Source organism: Mirounga leonina, unplaced genomic scaffold (assembly GCF_011800145.1).
Source record: "Mirounga leonina isolate KUSES-001 unplaced genomic scaffold, KU_Mleo_1.0 Mir_321, whole genome shotgun sequence".
NCBI lineage: Eukaryota > Metazoa > Chordata > Mammalia > Carnivora > Phocidae > Mirounga > Mirounga leonina.
In genome coordinates, this window is record NW_023270680.1 from 1,801,489 (window position 1) to 1,821,963 (window position 20,475).

A 20,475-nucleotide genomic window follows, 5' to 3' on the forward strand; every position below is an offset into this window, starting at 1 on the left:
GCCATGGCCTCCAGAGCCCTGCCTGTATGTCTCCATCCCCTGCTGCCCCTGTCCACACTCACTGCTCCAGGCACACTGAGATGGGGCTGACCTTGTTCCTGCCTCTGCCTGGTGTGCCCCCTCCCCATCTTTGTGTGGTTGGCGGGCACCTCTTTGGCATTCTAATTTCCTCTGCAGTATCAACAGGGAGGACTTCGCTGAGCCTCCACTCCAAGTGAAGGTACCTAGTGTCCCATTATATGAATCATGTTTCTTATTTCTGTACTTCATGACGCTTTGATATCTTGGGGCCTTGCTAATCCTGGAGAGACTGCCCTCCCAGGGTTAACTAATTCCTAGAGAAAGTAAACAACTTGCTTGTGAGCACAAACCGGGCCCACACCCCTAACCACTTCCTTATCTGTCACGTTGTAAACCCACATTCCCGCTGTCCTACACCCCCAGGGCTAGGTGCTGGATGACTGGGGACCCCTATAGCCCAGAATTAGTCATACCACCCAGTCCTACACTTGTTCAGCGTGTCTACCCTGCCTCACCCATTCCTTCCTGTGAAACCCACGAAAAAGCCTCCTGCCATGCTCTCCCCTGACTGCTCCTGTCTCCGCCCTGGTGCTTCCCCATGGGGCCTTGGTGGGCACAGCAGGCCCTCTTCTCTTGGGAGCTGTGAATAATAAACAGCCTGTCTGTCATCTTACCACACCCGATTAACACAAGTCCCAGGTACATTTTAAACACCTGTCCCCGTGCAGCCTCCTCTCCATCTCCCTGCCCTGTTTTTGTTCTTTGGGGGTCGTAGCAGCATCTGAAAATATCTTGCACATTGATTTGCGTTTTACTTGTGAATACAAGCTGCTGTCCTTCAAGGATGCCGGCATGATGCAGGTAGGGCATCTTTGGTCTGGTAAGCATCCCTCCTGCCCAGACCAGAGCCTGGGAAAATGGGCAGTCAATAATTCTTGTCTGAACGAAGTTTGTAGACACTGCTAGAAGTGACAAGAAGATCTAATGAAAGAATGTTTGAGAAATCATTTCAAAACTTCTAAAGCACTATACAATTAAAACGGTGTGTTTACTGGTGGGTATCTCCAATCGCTAAAATTAAGCATTTCCTTAATCCCCATTGCCTCTTTAACCCAAACCCTCGCTCCCTTCCCCCCCCCCCCAGTGCACTTGTCATGATGAGCACCGGATAATATATGAAATCATTGAATCACTCTATTATACATCTGAAACTAACATAACACTGTATGTTAACCAGAATTAATTTAAAAGAAATTAAAAAAATAAAACTAAGCATTTCATAGAGCACCGCAGGCAGGCCTCAGAAGAGCTTCATGGAAGTACTTAGTGGTCTCAGAAAAAGTTGTTATTAGGGAAAATCATGTCAATGCTGACACCCCCTGTACTCCCCCTTCTTCCTGGGCAATTTGACTACAACTCCCAGCACCCCCTGCAGTGAGGTCCGGTCACGCGATCAAGTGTAGCCAATAAGATGCGAGTGGGCGTTGTAGGCGCCACTTCCGGGCCTGCGGGCCGGCGTCTCCGGAGCCCTCCAGACTCCGCCTTACCAGGTGAGCTGGGAATCCGCGGGTGGAAGGCGGAAGTGACGAGGATGGAAGGAGGCTTGTTCCTAGGGCATCGCTCATCAAAGCATTCGTTTTGGCCGCGGCCTCAGGACGTGTTACTGCGTCGCACTGCGGAGGTTCGGCGAACGCCGGCTCGGCGGCTGGGGCCTCCATTGGCGCGGGCGTCCCCAGTGCGGAGTAGGGTCTGGTTGTTGAGACGGCGTGAGGACACGCGGCCGCAAGCCCTCGGCGCCGGGAGGTGCACGTGCGCGCTCGGCCCTCGCTCTGTGCGCCGCGCGGCCCGCTGCCGTGCAGGGCCTCCCGGGACTCGGCCTGCTGCCTCGAAGGGGTTACAAAGGGCAGTCCCGAAGCAGTGACGTCCATGCCTGCCAGCTTGGCAGAGCTTGCCAAGATCTAAAATGGGACTGTCAGGTGTTACTTCCTGGGCCGCAGGCAAGTCGCCCGAAGGTGGAGCTCTGATTTCCTCCCTGAACCGAGCTGTGGGCAAGCGGGCCGGCTGGATTTCAGCGGTCACCCCGCAGTGCTTTTCCCTTCCCGCCTCTTCTCCCCCACCGCAGGCCTGGGAGCCGGGGCTCTGGCTGGTCCGGCTGGTCCGCCAGTGGCACCGGCCCCCTGGTGAAGCTGCGCTCCCCTCTAAGCCCCCGATCTCGCACCTCCACCCTCCGGGCGCGCCATTCTTTCCTTCCTCCCCGGGATCCCTCTCTGAGCCGTTCAGAGCCCTCAGCTGTTTCAGCCTCCAGCAACGGTGGGAAGTAGGCGACCTGCCACATTCACAGGTAGCTCTCCTCCATGGCCTCAGGGAAGGGAAGACCCAACGGGGGGAATGCCTCTCACGGCTTCTCTTTCTGGCCCTGGGGGAGCAGGGGAGTCAGTAGCCAGGTTGGGTTTTTGAAGTCCTTACATAAAAACATGTGAGCACCTTCTTATCTGCTGAGGTTTCTGCTTTTATGATTTCAGCTTTTAACGTGCCAAGGCTGGGGAAGGGACAATGCTGGTTTCATTGCCCATTAAAAACCCTTGACCTCTGGCCTGAAGAGCTCATGGAAACAAGGCATTGGGACATGCCCGGTATTTAGGATGCCGATGTCGTGAGGAGCCAGGTAAGTAACTTAGATTCTAATCCTGGTTCAGCCTAACTAGCGTGTCTTCTGGCAGGTCTCTGGACTTCTTTCCACCCATGCAACATGGTAGTGAGTTTCTCAGTGCTTCCTCCCCATTGCAAGATTGAAAATGTAATTCATTTTTTCATATCAGATAGATGAACTCTGGTGATTCAACTCTAGGTGATGTGTGACATCTCAATGAATTAGCTGTACTTTAAGAAAGCTTCCAAATGAAGGGCGCCTGGGTGACTCATGGGGTTAAGTGTCTGCCTTTGGCTCAGGTCATGATCTCAGGGCTCTGGATGGAGCCCTGCATTGGGCTCACTGCTCCGTGGGGAGTCTGCTTCTCCCTCCACCCCTCCCCCCTCCATGCTTTCTCAAATAAAGTCTCTAAAAAAAAGACAATACTTCCAACTGCTTCAACAGTTTAGTTTGCTTGTTTTATTTTTTTTATTTTACTTTTTTAATTGTGGTCAGAACGATTAACATGAGAGCCCCTCTTCACAGAGGTCATGTGCACAGGGCAGCATTGTGACGGGCAGGCGCAGGTGCAGCTGAGCTCTGGAGCTCCTTCTTGCCACTCTGCCTGCACTCAGCAGCAACAGCTTCATGCTCCCCTCCCGCAGCCCTGGCAACCACCGTCTCGTCTTGTTTCCATGTGTTCGATGATCTTGGGTACCTCATGAAGTGGAATCATGCGATAGTTGTCTCCTTGGGATGATGATACAATAACATCATCCAGCCTTTGAACAGAGGGAGATTTCCGTGTTTTTACAGTTTTTATTACTACAGTGTAGTTGGCATAAGTATCTTGTTCTCGTCAGTCTTGGTGTTTTGTGACTTGTGATCTGAGAGATCTCAGGCAGGGGGCCTTGTGGGGATGGGCGCGTGCTCTCCCCTCCACCCCATGCCCTCTTCCCACCACACTTACGTTGCTTATGTTCTTGGGCTGCAAAGTAAGAAAGAATCCAGGGCTCGATGACCTGAATGTGATAACGGTCCTTATTTCAAGTGGCTTAAACATGTCTTTATTTTTTATTCAGAATAAAAAAATGCAGCCCCCCCCTTTCCTTAGTCGTCTCTGGGTTCTGATGTTCTCGACTGTCTAACACGGGACAGGGCTGAGATCTGCCTTCCCTGGCTCATGCTAGGGTAGCACACACCAGGGAAATGCCCTCTCGGTCCATCCTGGTAAGCAGAGTCCAAGAAAGGCTGCTGCGGCACCTTCTCGAGGCAGGTAACACCCACCTGTGTCGGGTGAGCTGGGCAGCCCGCGAGGAGACCTGGAAGGCTTGTTGGTGAAGTGTTAGCCTGAGACTCCCATGCGTCAGGGGTGTGTCAACCAGCCTTCATCCTTCTGGTGTTTTGCCAGCCCCAAAGGATAAGGCAGTGAGTGCCACTTAGACCGGGTTTCCTCCTGGAAGTGGCCATCTGTGAAGAATGTCACAGCAAGTGGGAGTAAATACCATGTGTCGCTAATTCCTCTAGAGACGCCGGGGTGAGACTATGTAAGTTGTCCAAACAGGAACCTGCGCTTCCAGGGCCCTGCTGAGATTGCAGAGCCCACAAGGTGGCGCCTGAGCTGCGGCGATGAGGGTTGGGCCCTAGAAGGACTGTCAGGAGCCTCTGCAGGGGACCTGCCCGGCAGACCCTTCTTGTGTGTCCTGTCCACGGCTCACACTTCCACCCTACAATACTCCTGGTCTTGCATCCGTCTCTAGCTTCTTTTCTGTGAAAGCGGGGTCCTGGCTTCCTGCTGCTGCTTTAATAAAGCACAGGGTAACGGTTGGAGTTCTTGAAAATCCCCTTAATCCACTGACTGCAGCCTGCGCTGGATTTTATGTTTTAGGCCCTCTCCAACTCAAAATATTAGAGAATGTTTACGGGCCAATCACATGTTCAATAAAGGGCTTGCATTTAGAATTTGGGAACCCTCAAAATTCACAAATGACCCTATTATAAAACGGACAAAAACAAGAACTGACATTTCATCAGAGAGGATATCTACAAAGTCGACATGAGCGTGAAGAGATATTCGGCTTCGTTAGCCAGCCAGGAATGCAGTTCAAACCACGACGAGAGATTGCTATAGATCTGTTAAAATGGATAAAATAAAAAGTTGTGATCACACCAAACCCTGGACAAAGAATGCAGGGAAACTGGAGCTCTCATACACCCCTGGTGGGAATGTCAGCTAGTACAGCTTCTCTGAAAAGTAATTTGGCAGCTCCTCTTGAAACAAAAAATGGACTTTCCATACAACCTAGCAATTACACTCTTGGGCATTTATGCCAGAGAAATGAAAACTTATTTTCACACAGACATTTGCACACAAATGTTCACAGCAGCTCTATTTATAGTAGCCCCAAATGATTGGAATAACATGATTACAGAAATGGAAAGCCGGTCTGTGGTTGTCGAGGGTTAGGGATGAGGGGGACAGAGCAAGTGGGGCAATAAAGGGTATCACGAGGAGGGAACCTTGTGTGACGCAGTTAAAAATATTGACTGTGGTGGTGGATACACAAAGCTACCCATGTGGTAAAATGTCCTAGAGCCACAAACACACCGGGCTGAGTGCATGTGTAACTGGTGAAGTCTGAATGAACTCAATGGATTGTGATAATGCTGGTTTCCTGGCTGTGATACTGTAGTGTATATTTAGTTACACAAGATGTCACCATTGGGGGAGATGGGGTGAAGGGTACATGGGACCCCCCTGTCCATTTCTTCCTCTGAATCTTCAACTCTTCAAAATAGAAAGTAAAATATAGATATAGATATGCTCTAAGGTCCAATGGAGGCCAAAATGTTTACCAAGAAAAATTTTATGGAAAAAAAATTTGAAAAAATATACAGCAAGAACACTGGGCTGGACCTAAGAGGACCAGAGGGTTCAAGTCCTGTTCTGTCTCTGCTAGCTGGGTGAGCCTGGGTGATGCACTTTGAATCTATGACTTTTGATTGCCTGTTGATATAGTAGGGATTATAACAATTGCTTTATTTCAGAGGTTCTTGTTAGGATTCATTATTATATATAAAGAACATTTTGTAGTGCCTAGAGCACTGGAAATGCTCAACAAATGTTAGTTCTTCCCATCATACAGGTTATAATCATGACATTAATTTAAACTTAGGCATATGGAATAGAAAATACCAATTGTCTCTACAGAGAAGCTGGCTGTGTTTTCAGATTTTGGTGTTTGAGAGATCATTTGGAAGATTCTCAAGTATAATGTTGCTCCTGAAATCTCTTGGCAAGGATACTTGTGTATCTGTATGCGTGTGTACATTTGGGTATAAGAGGAGTGTTCCTGGTTAGCACTTTACCATATCAGTAGTTGGACTGAAGGGAATTTGCAGCTTCCTCTCCCTGGTGTCTGTGTTCTGCAGGACCTCCCTCCTTACCGGAGATCCTTCTAGGTCACTAAGTTATTGTTGCCACAGAATTTACATGCTGTACCTACAGATTACCCAATAAATGAATTTCCAGAAAACTCTCAGTTGTGTGATAGCTTTTAGTAACTTCACCATATCCTTGGGATTACCTCAGTAATAATGGTTGGAGAACTAAATGTGTATTTCGGTGGTGTGGTTATTACTACATGTCAGACATTAGCTGTCTACTGTGTTGAACGTTGGCCTATTGTTACAGAGTTTCTGGAAAATAGCTACCCAGGTGCCTCACATCCGTTCTCTTTAGCTCCCTTAAAGTTTTCCGTGAGGTACTGAGAAGGGACTTAGGTTTGGTAGCTCCTGCCTCAGTGTGCTGGCTCCGCCGGTCCAGCTGCTCAGGCAGATGGTGGGCCGGTGGGTTCGATGTGTTTGTGGCTTGGAGTTTCCTGGCTTCACGGACTCGCCCCAGCTCATGGGAGCATTTGCCTTACGTTTCTTATTGGAACCCACATTCTCTCTGTTGGCGTTGGCTTTGGAATTCTAGACTTGTGGTTTCGGAGTTGGCGATTGTCCATTGAGCCACTTTCCAGCCCACGGGAGGGCAAAGGGAAGGAAGCTCTTCTTTGGCTTATTCCCACATCCTCACTGCTGCGCTCATCAAAGCAGCTTGCTCCTGGGGCCCTGTGAGGGTGCTGGTGTGCATGCAGTCGGCTCTGTCTGGGGCCCCCTCTTCCTGGTGGGCATCGTGGAAACCTAAGCTGGACCTGGAACACCCTCAGATGCTTCCTTACTGGAACTCCTCTCCCCAGCTCATGATAGCTGTGCATCTCCACAGCTGCTAAACCCTTTATTTCCAAACTGGTGGTGTGTTGGCCAACCCAAGACTTTCCTGATGCCTTTGAATGCAACCTCCTCTCAGACACTGATCTATTAAATTTCTTTCTTTTCCACTGGAAACATTTCCTGGGTATAAAAGATACTCAAATTCATAGATTCCAGTCAAAGCCTATTGATTTCTGTTTTGCTTCTCTCTGATCCCCTCCAAATTCTCTTCCCTCCTCCTTGTATCTCCACCCTCATTTGCAGTTGGTACTCAGCACCCGCCTGCCCGCCCGCCCCCCACTCCCCAGTACTCTGCAGAAAGGTGTGACAAAGCTGGGGATTGAATTTGCAGGATATTCACCCACGGAGACAATAAAGCCCCATTCAGACAGAGAGCTCTGCCCACTAATTATTCACATAATGTGAAAAATAAATGGGGCTTGTTACCACTGATGCTATTAGCATGTTAACTTTCTTTAAAACCATTTTAATGATGATTAAGTAACCATGGATATTGCATTATCAAGGGGTCTCTGTGTTTGTGTATATTGGCTGGTTCTTAATTGGCTAATCTCTGAGGATGGGGCATGAAGGCAGGAGATGAAGAAGCTGAGATTTTGAAGAGTTGTAACAGAGCTTTTAACATTTTATAACTAAATTTCTAAGAAGTAGCTTCTAAAACATTCTTATGAGCTGACTCCCTTAACATAAATAATTCAACTGGTCTTAATTAAATATTCTAACTGAGGTCTTGGTCATTTCCTTTTCATTTAGTTTATTGTACCAAATTGCAAAGTTGAGAAACATTTTTAAAAATTAAATGAGTACCGGGGTGCCTGGGTGGCTCAGTTGGTTAAGCGACTGCCTTCGGCTCAGGTCATGATCCTGGAGTCCCGGGATCGAGTCCCGCATCGGGCTCCCGGCTCAGCGGGGAGCCTGCTTCTCCCTCTGACCCTCTCCCCTCTCATGCTGTTTCTCTCTCGCTCACTCTCTAATAAAGAAAGAAAGAAAGAAAATCTTTAAAAAAAATTAAATGAGTACCTCTTATCATTCAGATAGCTTTTTAAATTCTACTTCAAATCGACACTTCCTGGCTTAGACTGATGTTAGTCTTGGATTAGCTTTCTATTCCATATCAACGAAAGGAATTTGGGACAGGTACTGAGTCTAGATCCGAGTCACCAATGCTGACACCTCAAAACATAAGCATATGTTGCGAAACTAAAAAAAATCAAAGAGGTTTGTCCTGAACACCCAGTCAGCAAAAATTAACTGACATGCAAACCCTTTTCTCTCTGCCAGACTTGCCAGTTGCTTTGTAATGCCTTAGTTAATCTTGACAACATCTCTTTGAGGTCGTATTATTCATATATGGCAGATGGGGAAACTGAGGCCATGAATGTTAAAGTAATGGAGGTCATTGATTTATCCAGAGTTTCTCACCACATAGTCCATGAACTACCTGAGTCAGAGTCGCTCAGGGTCCCAAAGTGCAGATTTGGAGAGCTTCTGGATTTTTGGAAATGGGACACACAACTTCTCATTTTGGAACTGCCTCCCGAGGCTGTTTGTGTAACTGCCAAAGTTAGGTGACTGCATTTATAGCTATTTCGTGACATGTGAATTCTGCTTCTGAACAAAGCTGCGTTGCTCAAGTGAATCAGTCCATTGGAAACTAGTGAGAGAATGGGAGCAGTATTTTCTATCCTGAGAATTCAGACCTCACTGTGTCTTGATGCTTTTTTCCTTTAATAATCTCTTACAGTCTGCTACTTAAGTTCTCTGTTGATTCCTGCTTACTTTTGACTAAATGACAGCTCTTTGGGCTCTTAGGGCCCCATTCCCTTATACTCATGTTTTCATGAGGGGATTTACTGCTGTGTAATAGTCCACATCCAGTCAGAAAACGGAAACCATGCTAGGCCTTTGGACAGGGGGAGTTCAGCCCAGGGCACTGGTTACACAGATGGCAAAAGACCAGAAAAGTCGATGAGGATGGTGGGCAATGGAGAGATGAGGGGCACAGGAAGATTGACAGTAACACAAAGTCACCCTTGTGTCCCATCTTGTCTGGGGGACACCTGGAGGAAGGAGTGTTGCCAGAAGCAGCAGCTGGGCCAGCTGGCAGGTTCTAGAAGCTTCTGGGGAGGGCGACAGTCAAGGAGATGGTGACATGGCCTGAGGCAGAGTGAGGGAGGCATGACTGCCTCCTCCCTCGTACTTCACCTTCCATGGGTGCCTCTCATTGGCCAAAATCTCCAGAAAGTTGGCTGAGAGACGGATCTCCCTAAAATGTAGAGCAAGTTGGGGAAGCAAAAGCAAGGGGACTGAGTATGAGGGGCAGGTGGTGGGTGTACATGTCCTCCTCAGGGAGGGGGACCGTCCACTGTTTCCCTCTCCTGTGCCCCTGTGAGGGAAAGGAGTGACTCTGATAAAGCGTGGCCACACAGCTCCCTGCTGGCCTTGCTGAGCTGTGATCACCAGGGCAGGGCCCTCCCCTTGTCACAGGCCCTTTTGTGTCCATGGCTCCCAGCTCATGGGATCAGGCAGGGTCCCCGCATGATCTCATGTCATCAGGGCCAGACTGGCCCTAACTTCTGGTTTCAGAGAGGGAGGTGAGAGATCCATCCCTAACTCCATGGTTGGCAAGATAAATGTTCATGTCCTCATCCAGGGAACCTCATGATTATGTTACATTACACAATGAGGTGAATTAAGGGGGGACAGATGGTCTTAAGGGTGCTAACCAGCTGGCCTGAAAATAGAGAGAGGGTCCGGATTATGCAGGTGGACCCCATGTCATCACAGGAATCCTTAAAAGTGGCAGAGGGAGCCAGTGGGCGATACGTGGTAAAGGTTGCATTCAAATCGAGTGGGGAAAGAACCCCACTTGGGATCAGTCTTAGACAACTGGCCTCTTATCAGAAGAACCTCGCCCTCCAACACCAATCATACTCAAAAATAAATTTCAAATGTGTTCAGGATAGAAACATCAATAACCTTAAAATAAAATTTTAGGATAGTGGTTTATATCTTAAAGTAAAGAGACATATGTGCTTGAGTAAGACTAGAAACACGAACGCGTAGAAGAAAGACTGGCCGTCGTGCCCACATAAAAATGTGAGATCTTTGTGTGCCAGGACACCACAAACACAAGTCGGAACGGGAGTGACACACCACAGCCCACACACAGTACCTGAGATGAGAGGCTGATTTCCCTGCTTCCCAGTAGCTCCTACAGTCAGGTGGGGAGGACCCATAGGAGGGGTCAGCAGGTGCGACGGGCGGGCACATCCTAGACTGGCATACACATGTGGCCAACGTGCAGCTGTGGCCTTGGTCGTGGCCTGTGAGGTTCTTGGTTCTTGTCAGTGTTGTTTTTTTAACCCATGATTTGCAATTTTTACTTTGATTTCTTCCTTTGCCTCAAGGTTCTATTTGAAAGTTTTATGCTTTCTAAGTGGTTGGATTTATTTGGACTCTCCTCTTGTTGTCCTTTTCTGGTTTTATTGAGCAATGGTCAGAAAATATGTTCTGAATGATCTCTGTCTTACAGAGAACATATAGAGCTTATGTTTATTAACTAATAAAATTTTTGTTAAATATTCCTTGAGTACTCTAAAAATATACATTCTGGTTTGGGGTGTAAAAATTTTATATGTAGTTATTAAATATTTTACTAAGGTTGTTGTGTTATTCAAATTCTTAGATCTCATTTTTTTCTATTTAATCTATTTCTGAGAAATGTGTTTCTGATTTTCCCAATTTTTCCTTGAATTTATGTATCTTTTCCTATAGGTATTTGATACTTTATTTTGTGCCTGAGGATATGTGACTGTTGTATTTTCTTTGTGAATTCTCTTTAACCAAGATGAGATTACTTGTTTGCTCCATTTATGAACGTTTGCCTTGATTTCTCATGCTGGTCTTGCTGCCCCTGGGCATTTCTTCCTGCGTCCCACCCATTCCTTCATTTGCTAGTGTTTCCTGGGTCGTTTGGCTTGGGGTGAGTCTCTTGCAAACAGCATGCACTTCACCTGTCAGAATATGCTTTTTAATGGTGAAATTAACCTGTTACGATTACTAATATGTTCTGAGTTATTCCAGTGAGCATATTTTTAGGTCTTCCGCTTAAATTTTGGACAACCACTAGTCAATGAAAATAAGATATGAAACTTCTAAATTACTAGGAGAGAGAGAGAGAGAGAAAGATAACCACCAATGCAGGAAGCTTAAGGAGAGACAAATATCAACAGGGAAGGTGGTGTACTACGCAAAATCCACAGCTACCTTCCTAGGACCTTCAGCATGCGTTCTCTCCAGTTACCCTGGAAGGGTTTTGTTTTTAAAGATTTTATTTATTTGAGAGAGGGAGCGCACAGGAGCCGGGGTGTGTGTGGGGGGCGGGGGGCAGAGGGAGAAGCAGGCTCCCCGCTGAGCAGGGCGTTGGAGGCAGGGCTGGATGCGGGGCTGGATGCGGGGCTGGAGCCGGCAGTTCAGTTCCATGAATGTCATCATTACCTTTAATGCAAAGCTGAAGAATGGACTTCTAAATTAACACTAATAAAAGAAAAAAATCATTAGTAACTAAAATTCCAAGGGCCTTATAAAAAGCCTTTTGGGGGGGCTGGTGAAGCTCGATGGCTCAGCTGGTTAAGCGTCTGGCTCCGGTCGTGATCTCGGGGCGCTGGCCCGGCCTGTAACTGTAAGGCACCACACAGAGCGGAGAAACCGCTCGCCGCCCCTGCCCTGGGGCTGCAGCAGGCACTCCTCCAGGTTAACAGAGGTACATACTCATTATGTCGGTAAAGTGTCTTGGTGATGGGGCATATTGTAAAATTGGCCCTCCCTTTATGGCTGTTTGTTTTATGCTAATATCTGGCGATTCTTTGTTGCCTGTTAATTTTTTTTATTATGTATCCAGATTAATCTGGTGTGAATGATCTCAGGAGCTGTAAAAGTCAGAGCTCCATTTCCCCAGAGTAAACCTCACTCTGGTGGGGAAGGTGCACCAATAAATAGGAAGCCTCCCTTCAAGGAGCTGGTGGGGGAAGGGATGCAGGTCCTCCTGCTGAGCTCTCCAGGGTCCCCCACTCCCCTTCACCCCTCCTGGCTCTTAGCCGTTGAGACACATGTACAGAGAAAAAGCTGGTAGAACAAAGAGAACAGACACCTACCTACTTCATCTAAATTGACTAGAGTGTCCAGTAAGCCCCAAGAGGCTGGTTAAAATGGTTTCAAAATGTGTACTTTTCTGAATAATAATACCTCCATTGAAAAGTTAGGAAGAATCTGGATTGAAAAATGAGGTCTAGCCCTGAGGGTAGGTGGGACCTCCCTGAAACTGAAGCCCCACGCTGGGGAGCCCACGTTGGATTTGGATTTGATGACTCTCGCGGCTGTTGTGAGCAGAGAAGCTGGAAGGGAGAGAGGACCCCTCCAGTTGGCTGGTGCATGTGGGCGGGGAAGGGCACACGGAGGGAGGCCAGCAGGGGCATCTTCTGTGACCCCAGGCTGCGGGAAGTGCCTGTCCTATTCCTGCCTCTGAGACCCAATAAAATGGGAGTGTCAGGTCCTGGCCAGTCACATTACTGCATCGTCCTCCCTTGGAAAGGGGAAAAAAAGACTGAAGTGAGCTCTCATTGGTGAACATGGGGGAAATGGAAGTGTCTTCTGTGTGAGCTGAGGCACAAAGTTGGGGGGAGCCACTCACCCGCTTCCCACACCCCTCCAGCTGACATTGTCCGGGCCGTGCTGTTTGCACTTGAATCCCATACCCACCTGTTGTCTTTGCTCTATCCAGAAGTTTCTCAAAGACGTTTTCCCATGCTGGCACCATTCCTGCTTCCCAGTGACCTCTAGGTGGTTCTTATTTTATAGCTCTTTCATTTTTTTTTTTTTAAGATTTTATTTATTTATCAGAGAGAGAGAGAGAGACAGAGGCAGGCAGAGGGAGAAGCAGGCTCCTTGCTGAGCAAGGAGCCCGATGTGGGACTCGATCCCAGGACCCTGGGATCATGACCTGAGCCGAAGGCAGAGGCTTAACCGACTGAGCCACCCAGGTGTCCCTAGCTCTTTCATTTTGAGGATGTAGAAAGGAGGAGATAAAAACACGTAGACAGTCCACCTTCTTGGACTGAAGAGGTGACGGGGTGGGTGAGATGCGGATCCTGAGGGAGATGACAGGACAGGAAACCAACACTTGATTGACGGTTTTGCAGCTGGGAGGCTCAGGAGAAGACAGTGAGGTAGAACCATTTCTACCTTCAGAGATTTAACATAAGTCTTGCCGTGGAGACCCCCGGAATCATTAGTGTCGATGCACCGGTGTTTGGTGGGGACATGCTCCGGTGCAGCTTCTGTCTCTGCTCTTCATTTCAGCCTCTGCATTCTAGAATGTCCGCGTCCTCCTCTTCCGCTTAATTCTTGTCATCTTTCCAGGACAAGAACTCATGCCGCGTCCTCTGTGGACATCCTTTCAGACCATTCTCTTCTACACTAGCAGTACAGTCCACTGTAATTTGGAGGAACGCCCTCTGTGTCCTGGGAGGCAGCAGTGAACATCCTGGGCCTTTCCTCTGGGGAGCAACTGTATTACTGCTCCTTCTGAATCTCCTGAGAGCTCCTTGTTTGTACCATCCTTTGGCACTTACACAGACACACAGCATCCTTCAAAAGAGGCGTATCCTGTGAATTCCCAGAGGCGGGACACTCACCGCTGGGCTCCTCATGTCTTCAGAGCCCTTGTGTGCCTCACTTGCAGGTTCAGCGCCCTGCCCTTCTCTGCCCTGGTTATGGCGGGTTACCTTTCCCTGCTCCCTGCCACACAGGTGCTGGGGCGCAGGCTGGGAGGGCGGAGGGAGAGGAGAGGGCAGGGAGTTCACACCCACTTTCTGTCTCCGGTCTCCTCCTCTTGCTCCTGCTCTTGTGGGGCAGCCCCTCCCACTGCAGTCCCAACCCCGGCCCCGCCCCCAGCCCCGTGGCTCACTCTGCTCCTGGGACGCCCACCTTACCCCTGGGAGTGGGGATGGCACCTGCTGCTCATATCCCGGTGGCCTCAGCGCCCCCTTTGGGCATCTCAGTTCTTCCAATACCTGTGTCAGTTTTCTGTATCAATTCCGTTTGTTTGAAATTCTACCCTGGTTTCTGTTTTCTGACTGGACCCTGAAGGATGCAGTGTCCATCTAGCTTCTCAACAATTCTTTTATTGATAAAAAAAAAATGCTGCTTCCATATGCCAGGCACTGTGCTGGATGCCAGGGATTTAAAACTAAAGAGAGAAGTAACAGAATAAATATCTGTTGTCCTGAAATCCAGTGATTGAAAAATGTGGGAGACATCATTCCCACCTTGAGCCCTGCTGCGCCCCCAGGCACTGAAGATGAGACATCTTTGTGTTTCCTGTGCAGGCTTGAATACTCCCAAGGAAGGGGATTTCAGAGTATAGACAGCCATATTTCCACCAGTGGTTAAATGTCAGATTCTTAATTAGGCTTCAGTTGTGGCTCTAGAGTGACCAGATATGGTGGTGGCAGCTGAGGAGTTAAACCTGCAGTTTAGGCGAGGCTGGAATTTTAGAGCAGCCAACTCGTGCTGTCCTGCAAGGAATGTACTAGTCTGGGGGCATGCACAGCCAATTCATGCTCCACCTCCGGTACGTTCAAGAGCACACATGCTCTAAAATCCCTTTATATTCTTGGAAGAAGAAGGTTCGGCATCACTGCTGAACATTCTAGCAGCCGATGCCTGTATTCAAAGTGGGGTGAAGCCCTTGAGATGGCTTCGACCTCTCAGAATGCCAGGTGTCCCTTATGAGCCAGCTTCCACATCTGACCCCGCTGGGAGCTGATGTCAGAAGCTGCATGAGGAGGGCTTTCGCCAGACGCATCCCACGCTCTGAGCTCCGAGTCTCTGGCAGGGCTCGTGTGGCCTCCCGCTAAAGCTCTGCACTGTCCTCACACAAGCTGATGGATCATTCAGCATTTATCAGCCTCTGAAGCTCCGTGCCCAGAACTGACATTTCCCTGGAATCAAAGGCTTTCTAAGCTTAGAGGAATGCTCGATGTGATGGGTGGGTGATTTATTAGGCTCCTGGGCCATTTGGAGTTTCCTTGATGGCATGCAGATGTTGCCTGGTGCCCTGGATGATGATAAATGATGCTCTCCTAGGAGCTTGATCTCAGAGAAGGTTTCTCTTGGTCTGGTGAGCTGTACAGTTTCTTTGGTGTAGAACAAAGTTCTTAGTTGTTCTTTTTTTGAGGGGTGGACATGGACCTATTGAGAATTTGATAAAAGCTATGGGATCCTTTCACTAGAAAAATGTATTTGCACAAGATTTTGCATATAGTCTCTCTTAAGCTTATAGGTCCATGGGCCCTGGATCAATGACCCCTAATATAGACTATGCACAGCTAATGCATGCTAGCGGAACTGGAAGGCACGTTATGCATGAGAGCTTTGTCCTGTGATGCAGTCCCCTGCCCTGCTTTTGACTTTTGGGGCATTCATTTCACATACTGAAGAGGGGCAAAGACTGCGTGTTCATGGCCACCCCAAGTTCAAGTCTGTGCTTGGGCAAAGGGCCCTGTCTTCTCTGTGCCTTTGCTTTCTTTGCCAATGGCTGAAGTAGCAGATGTCTGGGGTCTGTTTCATTGCAAACATTTCCATGTGGCGTGTATTCCTGTCACTGCATAGAAACTTGTCAAATTCACCAACAGCCTCCATCTTTTCAAAGTTGATGACACTTGTGTTCTTCATCTTTCGTGACAGTTCAGCAGCATCCGACCCAGCTGGTTGCTCTTTCCTTGAAATTTATTTTGTTTGTGATGTTTCGAGGGTTTTCTACTCCTTCTCTGGCCTCTTCCTCTCAGTCTCCCTTGCTGTTTCCTTCTCTTCTGCGGCATCATAAATGTTGGAGTGTCCTGGCCTCATCCTGAGATCTAACTTCATCTCTGTCTGCATTAATTCTCTACATAGTTTCATCCAGTTCTGTTGCTTTAAAATTCTGGATGCTAATGTTTTCAGTCCTGATCACTACTCTGAATTCTGATGCAGGTGTCCAGCCACCTCCGTGAAATCCCTGCTTGGGTAAATAAGCATCTCGAAATTGACATGTGCAGATGAAGCTCATGATTGCAGTAAGATGCAATTTTTCTGAAGTAGGAGGAACTGGAGGGAACCAGTTTGGGGTTCAAATGGGGAGATGACTGGTTATCAAGTTAAACATTTACTGAACACTCTTAATTGTTTTTCCTTTCCCCTACTCTCTCACTCTCCCTTCCTTCCTTTTTTTTTTTTTTTTTAAAGATTTTATTTATTTATTTGAGAGAGAGAGAATGAGAGACAGAGAGCATGAGAGGGGGAGGGTCAGAGGGAGAAGCAGACTCCCTGCCGAGCAGGGAGCCCGATGCGGGACTTGATCCTGGGACTCCAGGATCATGACCTGAGCCGAAGGCAGTCGCTTAACCAACTGAGCCACCCAGGCGCCCCTCCCTTCCTTCCTTTTTTAAGATTTTATTTATTTGAGAGAGAGAGCAAGCAAGAGAGAGAGATCAGGAGTGGGGTGGGGGGAAGGGCAGAGGCAGAGGGAGAATCAGACTCCCCACTGAGCAGGGAGCCTGATGTGGGGCTTGAGCCCAGGACCCTGGGATCATGACCCGAGCTGAAGGCAGATGCTTAACCGCCTGAGCCACCCAGGTGCTTCTTCTTCCCCCTTTTCTTGACCACCCAATCTGTCTGAAAATCCAGCCAGAGTTCCACCTCCAAAGTAGATCACTGTTCCATTGGCTTTCTCCATTTTGCTACTCTAGGCCACTTTTCACCCCCACCTGACACCTAGAGTGATGGAGTAACTCCCTCACAGGCCTCGCTGCTTCCTCTCCCACCTCCCAACTGTGTCTCCACGAGCAACCTCAGTGGCTTTTCATAAACACATACCAGATGGCCTTACGTTCACCTTCTAAACCATGTCGAGGCTTTGTGCTAGAATGAAATAAAACTCTTTACCACGGCCTCCATGGCCTCCATCACCTCCCCATTTCAGACTCTTAAATTCTGCACTGGCCAGACTAGTGTTGCAGTCAGGCTCCATGGTTTTCTTAAATATGCTAGGTTCTTCTTCCTGGGCTTACAGAAGAATTCTAGGGAAAATATGACACTAACTTTTACATGTATGCTGCCTTATTTCTCCAGTTGCATCACAGGCTTTTGAGAGCAGGGACCTGATTTTATGCTTTGCACCTTCAGCATCTCTGCCTGTGTCTGTATCTAGGACAGTATCTTGCACTAATTCATTCAAGGCGTTATTTGTTGAGCACCTGTTACGTATCAGGCTCTGTGACTGGGAATGTAGATGTTAGATGTTGAGAACTGTTTCTCTCTTGCTCTGGAAATATGAGCCATTGCATGGTGAGAATGGGAGTGAGGAGATACTTGCCATAATAAATGTGAGATGTATGAAAGCAAATTTCAGCTTGGGTAGAATTTTGCCATTTTAATGAATTTTGAAAAGTATCATAAGGTATCTTTATTGCTTTGGATTAGTAACAGACTAAATCGTGCCTTAGTTGCTTGCAAAAATACATATGATTTCCCAAAGTGCTAAATTCACTTCCAGGCTGTAGCTGAGAGCATCACACTTAATGGAAAATAATGATATTTCTAACTCGAATAGACAACAAGCAAGGTAAACCCTTGCTTGTCTTCCTTCCCCCATGATAAACATCTTCTGCTCAGAGTTTTGCCTGAAACACAGCAGAACAATAAATCAAAGCATGTTAAAGAAGAGACTATTACTCTTTTAGCCACAGACTCTTCTTTCAGACTTAAACACAACAACTACAAAATGTTAGGTGTGAGCTTATTTGTGCTCAGGTGTTATATTTAGTGGGGAGACTGTACCTTACATCTTCAAAGCTTTGTCTTAAAATTTTTTTTAAAGCAAGTCTTGCCAGGTTATACCAAAAGCTTCCTTGCTGGTATAAATGCAATTAGCCACCAGGTATAAACACTGCCTAGAAGCTTAGCTTGTAGAGTTTAGTGAGCAAGTGTAAGCATTCCTTGTAAATGTGAAGCTGTTAATTACAGAAGATCAAAACAGCTTGGCTCAACTAGATGGAGCTGGGATATTCTGTGCTGGTTAAAGATCATAAGGGGCTTATGGAAGTGAGTGACATGGTATTATTTTTTAAAAATAATTTTCCTTTTCTGCTCAAATAGAAATTGGAAGCAGAGAAGAGGAAACTTAGCAAACATGAGCTCTGTCTTGCTGTTTGGGGGGTGATGCCGGTGGTGGACGCCTGTGTGCAGGGCCATTTGAGGGAAGCTGCCCGAACAGAGAGCTGCAACAGTGGACCTCGGGCCCCGCATGGAGGACATAAGGCAACGGGGGCTTCTCGGGGCCTAGCAGAACTGTGGATTGAAATAAACGATAGTTCTAAAAGTGTCCTCTTTGGGAGGCTGCCAGATTTCCAAAACTTGGCCAAAAAAATGGCTTTAATCCTTTAAAAACTCTAGACATTTTTTATGAAACCTCTTAAGCCAGATCAGTTTTAGTTTAGTTTTTGACCAGAAATCATATTATTTTACCTTAAAACAACTCAGAGTGACTTTTGGCTGCTTCTAAATGTCAGCCACGGATTCAGCACCACGAGAGAGGCGGCAGTAAGCCCGTGGCCAGGCCAAGTGCCGCTGACCCTCAGAGGGACACCTGCGGGGTCTTGTGGAAGGTTTTCTCTGAAGTGGTCAAAACTCCGAGGCATGAAGTCAGGCATCAGCCACACCGTCTTATAATCGTACATCCTGTACAGATGCAGCTGGTAATTGAAACCAGTATTTTATTTAAGCCTGCAGTGAAAGCTGGGTTGAATTAAGTAATTCATGTTTCAGTTGAAGAATTGGACAGAAGAGTGCCTGAGCATTTCTGCGTGTGCTTGTATGTTTCTTCATGGGGTCGACTGAGAGAGCTGTGTGACAAGAGTATTTCAGAGCAGTCTGTAGGTCAGATGGTGCACCTGCATGGCCCATGTTCCAGTTCCTGCCCCAGTGACTTGCTCTTGGTTTACTGTTCTTTCCACTCTACCCAGCCAAGTACGCACTCCCTGTCTCAGGGGTAAGGCTGGTTTTTCACTTCCAGTAAACTCAACTCAGACGTTTATTCTTTTTTTTTTTATCTTTTTTTTAATTGGTATGTTAATCTCCATACATTACATCATTAGTTTTAGATGTAGTGGTCCATGATTCATTGTGCATAACACCCAGTGCTCCATGCAGAACGTGCCCTCCTCAATACCCACCACCAGGCTAACCCATCCTCCCACCCCCCTCCCCTCTAGAACCCTCAGTTTGTTTTTCAGAGTCCATCGTCTCTCATGGTTTGTCTACCCCTCCGATTTCCCCCCCTTCATTCTTGCCCTCCTGCTATCTTCTTCTTCTTTTTTTTCTTAACATATATTGCATTATTTATTTCAGAGGTACAGATCTGAGATTCAACAGTCTTGCACAATTCACAGCACTTACCAGAGCACATACCCTCCCCAGTGTCTATCACCCAGTCACCCCATCCCTCCCACCCCACCCCCCACTCCAGCAACCCTCAGTTTGTTTCCTGAGATTAAGAATTCCTCATATCAGTGAGGTCATATGATACATGTCTTTCTCTGTTTGACTTATTTCGCTCAGCATAATACCCTCCAGTTCCATCCACGTCGTTGCAAATGGCAAGATCTCATTCCTTTGATGGCTGCATAATATTCCATTGTATATATATACCACATCTTCTTTATCCATTCATCTGTCGATGGACATCTTGGCTCTTTCCACAGTTTGGCTATTGTGGACATTGCTCTATAAACATTGGGTGCACATACCCCTTCGGATCACTACATTTGTATCTTTGGGGTAAATACCCAGTAGTGCAATTGCTGGGTCGTAGGGTAGCTCTATTTTCAACTTTTTGAGGAACCTCCATACTGTTTTCCAGAGTGGCTGCACCAGCTTGCATTCCCACCAGCAGTGTAGGATCAGACGTTTATTCTTGAGCACCTTCTAAGGCCTAGAAGACACTCATGTCTTCATGAGCTGTCAGCATCAGTAAAATCGGATAATGTCCTAATTGTTCTCTGGCATGATTAGAATTAATTGTTCATTAAAGTTCCTTGTTCCTTTAATTGTTATGTGCTGGGGATCTTTGTTATTTCTGTTTCCGCTCCTACCCCTCCTTCCACTCACCTTGTAATAGCTCAGTACTGGCCCTTGAATGTCCAGGAAAAGCACCTTTTGTAGCTTTGAAAACCAGAAGACAATCTAGATGTCACACTAGGTCCTTCTGTGTTTCTTGATGTTGCAGAAATTGCGGTAAGGGTAATGATCTAGGTTTTAAAATAAAATGCAGCTGAGCATATGCTTTCCTGTGTTGTTTCTGTTCCTCTCCTCTGATTGCACAGGGCCAGGGGTGGGGTGCATCTTCCCTATTTCTTTTCAACACATTGATTCCAGTATCTGGGCCAATTGTCTGAGTTGGTGGGATATGCGAGCTGCCTCATGCAGATCTGTTCTCCCTCTGGACCCAT

General features: G+C 47.3%; 1 long non-coding RNA gene across 2 annotated transcripts in view; it reads left to right on the plus strand.

Moving 5' to 3' along the window:
- Nucleotides 1-1,526: 1,526 nt before the first annotated feature.
- The window catches only part of LOC118026830, a 116,130-nt gene continuing 97,181 nt past the window's right edge, over nucleotides 1,527-20,475 (plus strand). For both annotated transcript variants that reach the window (XR_004683688.1, XR_004683687.1), the window contains exons 1-2: nucleotides 1,527-1,571; nucleotides 2,544-2,686. This is a non-coding gene — a long non-coding RNA (uncharacterized LOC118026830). The remainder of the gene's footprint in view (nucleotides 1,572-2,543; nucleotides 2,687-20,475) is intronic.